At 38.4% G+C, this 9873-nt stretch overlaps 1 pseudogene; it reads left to right on the top strand.

The window, feature by feature from the left end:
* The first annotated feature begins 768 nt into the window (after positions 1 to 768).
* On the top strand, positions 769 to 6790 carry LOC148568671 (uncharacterized; annotated as a pseudogene).
* Positions 6791 to 9873: the final 3083 nt, after the last annotated feature.

Here is a 9873-nt window from a genome sequence, read left to right as displayed (position 1 = left end):
AAAAATTCTAAATTTGGTGTCTTCTTTGTGTTTTCCTTTAATTTTTCGAAAATTTGTGTTTGATTTTCTAAAAATTTTAAGTTTGGTATGTTTTTGTGCTTTTATTTACTTAAAAAATTTTCAAAAATTTGTTCTTGGTGTTCATCTTGACATTCAAAGTTTTCTTGTTTGTTCTCTTTGTTTTGATCTAAAATTTCTAAGTTTAGTGTCATTTTGTTGTTTTTCTCTTTCCTCATTAAAATTCAAAAAAAAAAAAAAATCTTTCCCTTATTTTACTCATAAATTTCAAAATTTTGCATTAAATTAGTCAAAGATTTTCAAAATCATATCTTTTTTTTAGTCATGTCAAAATTCTAATTTCAAAAATTGATCTTTTCAAATCTTTTCCAAAAATCAAATCTTTTTAATTTCTTCAATCATATCTTTTTATAAATTGCAATCATATCTTCTCAATCATATCTTTTTCAAAATAATTTTCAATCATATCTTTTTGATTTCTAATTTCAAAATCATTTTCAAAAAATCACTTAACTACTTTCCTCTTTCATATTTCGAAATTAACTAAGCATTTTTCTTCAAAATCTTTTTAATTAATTAATTAATTTAGTTTTCAATTTGCCTTTATTTCATTTTCTTCTAATTTTCGAAACTTTTATTTTATTTTTCATTTATTTCATTTTATTTTATTCGGCTACTTTTAATTAAATAAAATAAAAAAAATTTTTAAAAATATAATTTATTTGCAATTCATATTTCCTTTTCTCCGTCATGGACATAAGTGGAAATGAACAGTCCAGAAGGACTCTGGGGTCATATGCTAACCCCATTACAGCTGCATATGGGAGTAGCATCTGTATACCTCCCATCAAAGCAAGCAGTTTTGAGCTAAATCCTCATCTCATTATCATGGTGCAGCAAAAGTGCCAATATTCTGGTCTTCCACAGGAAGAACCTACTGAGTTTTTGGCACAGTTCTTACAAATTGCTGACACAGTACGTGATAAAGAAGTGGACCAGGATGTCTACAGATTATTATTGTTTCCATTTGCTGTAAAAGATGAAGCTAAGAGGTGGTTAAATAACCAACCCACAGCAAGCATTAAAACATGGAGACAGTTAACAGACAAATTCCTGAATCAATTTTACCCTCCAAAAAGGATGACACAGCTAAGGCTGGACATCCAAGGCTTTAAACAAGAGGATCATGAATCCCTTTATAATGCTTGGGAGAGGTACAGAGGGATGCTAAGGAAATGCCCATCTGAAATGTTTTCAGAGTGAATACAGTTAGACATCTTCTACTATGGGCTTACAGAAAGAGCTCAAATGTCTCTAGACCACTCAGCTGGTGGATCTATACACATGAGAAAGACGATTGAAGAGGCTCAAGAACTCATAGATACGGTTGCTAGAAATCAACATTTGTACTCTAGCAGTGAGTCCTACATAAAGGAAGAGGCCAGGGCAGTAATTACTGATCCTAATCTTCAAGAACAGATTATTGAGCTTAATCAACAATTACTCCTTATGACAAAACAATTAGCAGAATTTAAAAAGATGCTCCAAGACACTAAAAATGCTAACAAGAATATGGAAGCACAATTGAATCAGACAAGACAGCAGCTATCTAAACAGATAACAGAAGAATGCCAAGCTGTACAACTAAAGAGCGGGAAGACATTGAATAAATCAGCTCAAAGTAGCAGAAAGCTAAGAAAGGAACAACTGACAGAGGATAACCAAACCACTACCCAAAATCCCTCTGAGGACAGCAATAGCCCAGAGAGGAATAATTCTGGTGTTCAAACGCCAGAAAAGGGTGAAAGATTGGCGTTAAACACCCAGTGGATGCCCACTTCTGGCATTCAAATGCCAGAAAGGGGAGAAAAGTTAGCGTTAAATGCCCATTCCCTGCCCAGTACTGCCGTTCAAACGCCAGTGAGGGATCAGACACCTGCAAGTGCTGATAGTAACCTCTCTAAGAAGGCTTCTCCAACCACCTCTGTAGGGAATAAACCTGCAGCAACTAAGGTTGAAGAATATAAAGCCAAGATGCCTTATCCTCAGAAACTCCGCCAAGCGGAACAGGATAAATAATTTGCCCGCTTTGCAGACTATCTCAGGACTCTTGAAATAAAGATCCCATTTGCAGAGGCACTTGAGCAAATACCCTCTTATGCTAAGTTCATGAAAGAGATCTTAAGTCATAAGAAGGATTGGAGAGAAACTGAAAAAGTTTTTCTCACTGAAGAATGCAGTGCAGTCATTCTGAAAAGCTTACCAGAGAAGCTTACAGATCCAGGAAGCTTTATGATACCATGCACATTAGAGGGTGCTTGCACCAAGACAGCTCTATGTGACCTTGGAGCAAGTATCAACCTAATACCTGCATCCACTATCAGAAAGCTTGGCTTGACTGAAGAAGTCAAACCAACCCGGATATGTCTTCAACTTGCTGATGGCTCCATTAAATATCCATCAGGCATGATTGAGGACATGATTGTCAAGGTTGGGCCATTTGCCTTTCCCGCAGACTTTGTAGTGCTGGAAATGGAGGAGCACAAGAATGCAACTCTCATTCTAGGAAGACCTTTCCTAGCAACTGGACGAACTTTTATTGACTTACAAAAAGGGGAAGTGACCCTGAGAGTCAATGAGGATGAGTTCAAGTTAAATGATGTCAAAGCTATGCAGCATCCAGACACATCAAATGACTGCATGAACACTAATATTATTGACTCTTTGGTGGAAGAGATCAATATGACTGAGAGTCTTGAATCAGAGCTAGAGGACATCTTTAAAGATGTTCAGCCTGATCTGGAGGAACCAGAGGAAATAAAAGAATCTCTAAAAATCCCTCAGGAAGAGGAGAAACCTCCTAAACCCCTTCTCAAACCACTACCACCATCCCTGAAATATGTATTTCTGGGAGAGGGTGACACTTTTCCAGTGATCATAAGCTCTGCTTTAAATCCACAAGAAGAGAAAGCACTAATTCAAGTGCTAAGGACACACAAGACAGCTCTTGGGTGGTCCATAAGTGATCTTAAGGGCATTATCCCAGCAAGATGCATGCACAAGATCCTATTGGAGGATGATGCTAAGCCAGTGGTTCAACCACAGAGGCGGCTAAATCCAGCCATGAAGGAGGTGGTGCAGAAAGAGGTCACTAAGTTACTAAAGGCTGGGATTATTTATCCTATTTCTGATAGCCCCTGGGTGAGCCCTGTCCAAGTTGTCCTCAAGAAGGGAGGCATGGCAGTAGTTCATAATGAAAAGAGTGAACTGGTTCCCACAAGAACAGTTACAGGGTGGCGTATGTGTATTGACTACAGAAGGCTCAATACAGCCACCAGAAAGGATCATTTTCCTTTACCATTCATAGACCAGATACTAGAGAGACTAGCAGGCCATGAATACTACTGCTTTTTGGATGGCTATTCAGGCTACAACCAAATTGTAGTGGATCCTCAAGACCAAGAGAAAACAGCATTCACATGTCCATTTGGAGTATTTGCTTACAGAAGAATGCCTTTTGGTCTGTGCAATGCACCTGCAACCTTTCAGAGGTGCATGCTCTCTATCTTCTCTGATATGGTAGAGAAGTTCCTGGAAGTCTTCATGGATGACTTCTCAGTATTTGGAGACTCATTCAGCTCCTGTCTTGATCATCTAGCACTTGTCCTGAAAAGGTGCCAAGAGACTAACCTGGTCTTAAACTGGGAAAAATGTCACTTTATGGTAACAGAAGGAATTGTCCTTGGGCACAAAATTTCAAGCAAGGGAATAGAGGTGGATCAAGCCAAGGTAGAGGTGATTGAAAAATTACCACCACCTGCCAATGTTAAGGCAATCAAAAGCTTTTTGAGGCATGCAGGATTCTATAGGAGGTTCATAAAGGATTTTTCAAAAATTGCAAAACCTCTAAGCAACATGCTAGCTGCTGACACACCATTTGTGTTTGACACAGAGTGTCTGCAGGCGTTTGAAACCCTAAAAGCCAAGCTGGTCACAGCACCAGTCATCTCTGCACCTGACTGGACATTACCATTCGAATTAATGTGTGATGCCAGTGACCATGCCATTGGTACAGTGTTGGGACAAAGGCATAACAAGCTTCTGCACGTCATTTACTATGCCAGTCGTGTTCTAAATGACGCACAGAAGAATTACACAACCACAGAAAAAGAGCTGCTAGCAGTGGTTTATGCCATTGACAAGTTTAGATCCTATTTAGTAGGATCAAAAGTGATTGTGTACACTGACCTTGTTGCTCTTAAATATTTACTCACAAAGCAGGATTCAAAACCCAAGCTCATAAGATGGGTGTTGCTTCTGCAAGAGTTTGATATAGAAATAAGAGACAGAAAAGGGACAGAGAACCAGGTAGCTGATCACCTGTCTCGGATAGAACCAGTAGCTGGGGCGTCCCTCCCTTCTACTGAAATCTCTGAGACCTTTCCAGATGAGAAACTCTTTGCCATTCAGAAAGCACCATGGTTTGCAGACATTGCAAATTATAAAGCTGTGAGGTTCATACCCCAGGAGTACAGCAGGGTGCAAAAGAAAAAACTAATTTCTGATGCAAAGTACTACTTGTAGGATGAACCATATCTCTTTAAGAGATGTGCAGACGGAATGATCCGTAGATGCGTCCCTAGAGAGGAGGCACAGAAGATCCTGTGGCATTGCCATGGATCACAGTATGGAGGACATTTCGGAAGTGAGCGCACAACCACTAAAGTCCTTCAATGTGGCTTCTACTGGCCTACTCTCTGTAGAGATGCCCGAGAGTTTGTACGTAACTGTGACAGTTGCCAAAGAGCTGGCAACTTACCTCATGGTTACGCCATGCCTCAACAAGGGATCTTAGAGATTGAGTTGTTTGATGTATGGGGTATTGACTTCATGGGTCCTTTCCCACCATCATACTCAAACACTTACATTCTGGTGGCAGTAGACTACATATCTAAATGGGTGGAGGCAATTGCCACACCCACTAATGATACCAAGACTGTGCTGAAGTTCCTCCAGAAATATATTTTCGGCAGATTTGGTGTTCCCAGAGTACTAATCAGTAATGGGGGCACCCATTTCTGCAATAAACAGCTTTACTCTGCTATGGTCTGATATGGAATTAGCCACAAAGTAGCAACTCCGTATCATCCACAGACAAATGGGCAGGCTGAAGTCTCTAATAGAGAGCTAAAAAGAATCCTGGAACGGACTGTAATTGCCCGTAGAAAGGATTGGGCAAAGAGCTTGGATGATGCTCTGTGGGCATACAGAACAGCATTCAAGACTCCTATAGGAACCTCTCCATACCAGCTTGTGTATGGCAAGGCCTGTCATCTGCCCGTGGAACTGGAACATAAAGCCTACTGGGCAACCAGATTCCTAAACCTGAATGCTAAGTTAGCTGGTGAGAAAAGATTGCTCCAGCTAAATGAGCTAGAGGAGTTCAGACTCAATGCTTTTGAAAATGCAAAAATTTATAAGGAAAAAGCAAAAAAGTGGCATGACAAGAAAATTGTCATCCAGAGTCTTTGAGCCAGGACAAAAAGTTCTGCTGTTCAACTCTAGGCTCAGATTATTCCCCGGGAAATTAAAATCCCGGTAGAGGGGACCATATGTGATTACAGGAGTGTCACCATATGGATATGTTGAGCTTCAAGATATTGATTCTGACAAAAAGTTCATTGTTAATGGACAAAGAATCAAACATTATCTTGAAAGCAATTTTGATGAATTAATGCAATTACTACTATTTTCCATTCTATCATGCTTGCTTCTATTCTAAGATATTCATTCGCACTTCAACCTGATGAATGTGATGATCCGTGACATTCATCATCATTCTCACCTATGAACGCGTGCCTGACAACCACTTCCGTTCTACATGCAATCAAGCTTGAATGTGTATCTCTTGGGTTTCTAATATAAGATTGAAACCTTCGTGGTATAGGCTAGAATTATTGGCAGTCATTCTTGAGATCCGGAAAGTCTAAACCTTGTCTGTGGTATTCTGAGTAGGATCTGAGAAGGGATGACTGTGACGAGCTTGCCATGGAAGGAGCCTTGCGTGTGTGAAGAAGAAGATAGTAGGAAAGCAGAGATTCAGGGGACGGAGCATCTCCAAAACCTCGACCTGTTCTCCATTACTGCAAAACAAGTATTTATTTCATGTTCTTTTATTTTTTACAATTAAATCTGAGAATTATTGATATCCTGACTAAGAGTTACAAGATAACCATAGCTTACTTCAAGCCGACAATCTCCGTGGGATCGACCCTTACTCACGTAAGGTATTACTTGGACGACCCAGTGCACTTGCTGGTTAGTTGTGCGGAATTGCAAAAGTGTGATTGTGATTTCGTTCACCAAGGTGCTTGAGCTTGCCTTTGGTGAGGTGGTTGGTATCTTTGGCCTTGATTTTGTTGTTGGTAAGGAGGGTTTTGTTGATACCGGTTTTGTTGGTAGTTGTTATTCCACCTTTGATTTCCATCATTGTCTCTGCCTCCTTGGTTGAAGTTGTCTCTCCATCCTTGGTTGGGATTGTCTTGCCAACCTTGATTGTAGTTACCACCTTGATTATAGTTACCGCCTTGTTGATATTACCCTTGATTTGGACGGTTGTAATAAACATTGGTAGCCACCAAGGTGTTGTCCTCTTGGAGTTGTGGACATTCATCAATATAGTGAGAATAGCAAGCGCAAATTCTACATACTCTTTGAGGGGCTAACTGTTGACATTGTTGTTGTGGAGGGGGTGGAGGTTGTTATTGATTGAGTTGGAGTTGCTTGAGTATATTGGTCATCTCTCCTAAAGTCTTGGTGAAAGCGGCGGTCTCACTACTAGAAGAAACTTCCACAATAGCCTTGGGATGATTATTCCTTTGCCTTGCATGTTGGGTAGACTCGGCTAAATCAGTGATAAGTTTCCACGCTTCCGTCGCCGTCTTGTACTTTGTCAAAGAGCCATTACTCGCAGCATCCAAGAGGGTCTTATCTTAAGGCTTCATGCCTTGGTAGAAGTAATTAATTAACACCAACTGGTCAATCATGTGATGGGAGCACGAATCAAGGAGATTCCTAAAGCATTCCCAATACTCATAGAGCGTCCCTGATTAACCTTGAATGACGCAAGAAATTTCCTTCCTCAATCTATTTGTGACCTCCGGTGGAAAGAACTTGTCCAAGAATTCCCTTTTAAGTAAATCCCAATTAGTAACAACAGCTTCGGGTTGAGTGTAGAACCACTCTTTTGCCTTTTCCTCAAGAGAAAATGGGAAGGCATATAACCAAACGGCAACCTCATCTGCACCATGCCGCCTAGTAGTTGAACAAGCTATTTGAAAGTCTCTAAGGTGCTTGATGGGCTCTTGAGCGGGTAAACCATGAAATTTAGGAAGTAGATTGATCAATGCGGTCTTCAGTTCAAAATCGGCAGTCAAATTCGGATGACGCGCTTGAAATGGTTGAAGAGTAAAATCCGGAGCTCCTGCTTCCTTGAGAGTAATCCTTCTAGGAGCTGCCATAGTATCTACACCTAAATCAATAGAAGAGACATCATGGACTTAGTAGGAGAGGAGTTAGTTTCTTCCTCAAATGATGCTTCAGACTCAACCTCGGGGTAAGATTGGTGAATTGGGCGAAACCCCTTCACCACCCTCAGAGGCTAACCGACGCCGAGCTCGCCTAATATGTGAAATATTTTTTTCAATTTCAGGATCAAATGTGACTAGGCTCGGATCCGGTAATGACCGCATCATTCAATAAAAAAAAGACATAGAGCTCATGGCAACAAAATATACTAAGAAAAATAAATAAAAATACTACTAATAAACAAAAAACACACAAATAAAATATGCAATTATTTAAATATAAATATATTTACACCAACCAATAACTTAGCACACATATACAACTCCCCGGCAACGGCACCAAAAACCACGCGTGCACGTCACTGAAAGATGCTCCTGATCACATGCACGCATCAGTCATATGTGCGCGTCGCTCATCGCTTCTCAAGTCTTTAATTTCTTGTGTTCCTTCCACTTTAACATGCTTCATCTTCATCCTTTAAGCCATTCATGCCCTATAAACCTGAAAACACTTAACAAACACATCACGGCATCGAATGGTAATAAAGGATAATTAAAAATTAACAATTTTAAGGCCTAGGAAGCATGTTTTAAATCATAGCACAAAATTAGGAAGGAAACTTAAAAACATGCAATTTACATGAATAAGTGTGAGAATAGTTGACAAAATCCACTCAATTTAGTCCAAAATATATCATAAAATAGTGGTGTATCAAGAAGATAAGATAGGAATTTGAAAAGATTTGAAAAAGATAAGATTTGAAATATAATTTTTGAAAAATATTTTATTTTGAAATTTGAAATTTGAAATTTAAATTTTGAAATTTGAATTCTAAAATTTGAATTTTGAAATTTGAATTTTAAAATTTGAAATTGAATTTTAAAATTTGAATTTCAAATAAGATAAGATTTTTGAATTTTAAAGAAAGATAAAAAGATAAGATAGTAATTTGAAAAAGATATGATTTTTTAAAAGATTTGATTTTGAGATAAGATAAGATAGTAATTTTGAAATTAAAATTTGAAAATCTTTTTGTAAATTTCGAAAATTGAGATAAAGATAAGAAAAGATATTTTAATTTTTTTTATTTTTGAATTTAATGAAGAAAGAGAAAAATAACAAAAAGACACCAAACTTAAAATTTTTAGATCTAAGAACACTTAGTGTGCGAAAATTGCAAGGAAAAACACAAAGAGACACCAAACTTAAAATTATTAAGATCAAAACAAAAAGAAAAACAAGAATACTTTGAAGATCAAGAAGAACACCAAGAACAAAATTCAAAGGATTCAAAGAAAACAAGAACATTCAAAGGACACCAAACTTAAAAATTTTGAAAACCAAAGACACAAAATTCGAAAATTTCACAAGAACAAGAACAAAAAGACTCAAGCCAAAGATAAAGATCAATAAAGAAAAGCAAAGATTTTTGAAAAATTTTTGAAAAACAAAACAAGAAACAGGTAAGACTCAAAGTAAGAAACTCAAAAGGAAATACATAGCCAAATACAGAAAAGGTTTTGAAAGATTTTTGAAAAAAAAATTTGATTTTGATTTTTTTGAAAAAAGGAAAATAAAAGACTCAATAATTAAAGACAATACATAATCTAAGCAACAAGATAATCCGTTAGTTGTCCAAATTCGAACAATCCTCGTCAACGGTGCCAAAAACTAGGTGCGCGAAATTTAACTTCGCACAACTGAACCAGTAAGTGCACTGGGTCGTCCAAGTAATACCTAAGGTGAGTCAAGGTCGATCCCACGAGGATTATGATTTGAAGCAAGCTATGGTTATCTTGTAGATCTTTGTCAGGCGGATAGAGAAGTTGTTTGTTTGTTTAAAGCGCATAAAAATAAAATAAAAAGAACGTTACTCAATTGATGGTGAATGCAATGATATGAAGATGGTTAAGGCTTGGAGATGCTTTGTTCTTCTGAATTAATTCCGGTCTTACTGTCTTCTTCAACTGTGAATGATTTCTTCTATGGTAGGCTATATGTGATCAACGCCGGTTGAGAGGTCGTCAATGCTCCTCCGGATCTGAACCCCAAGGTTAGTGCGGATCCAGTTTGATTGAGGGTGAAGCTCCTGCAGTTCATTCCCCTTAGTGATCCTACTCAAAACGCAACAGACAAGGTCGAATCTTCCGGATCAGAGAATGCTGCGCCTTTGGTTCTAGCCTCTACCACAAAGACTCTAATCTCCTCGTGCCTCGGCTGAACTGGTGTCTTGAGAAATCCCCAACGAAGTCGTGGATTAGCCGTCTA

Source organism: Arachis ipaensis, chromosome B4 (genome assembly GCF_059453495.1).
Source record: "Arachis ipaensis isolate K30076 ecotype BB chromosome B4, ASM5945349v1, whole genome shotgun sequence".
Taxonomy (NCBI): Eukaryota; Viridiplantae; Streptophyta; class Magnoliopsida; order Fabales; family Fabaceae; genus Arachis; species Arachis ipaensis.
The sequence above is the reverse complement of the archived record's forward strand: the minus strand, read 5'-3'. Positions and strand labels throughout refer to the sequence as shown.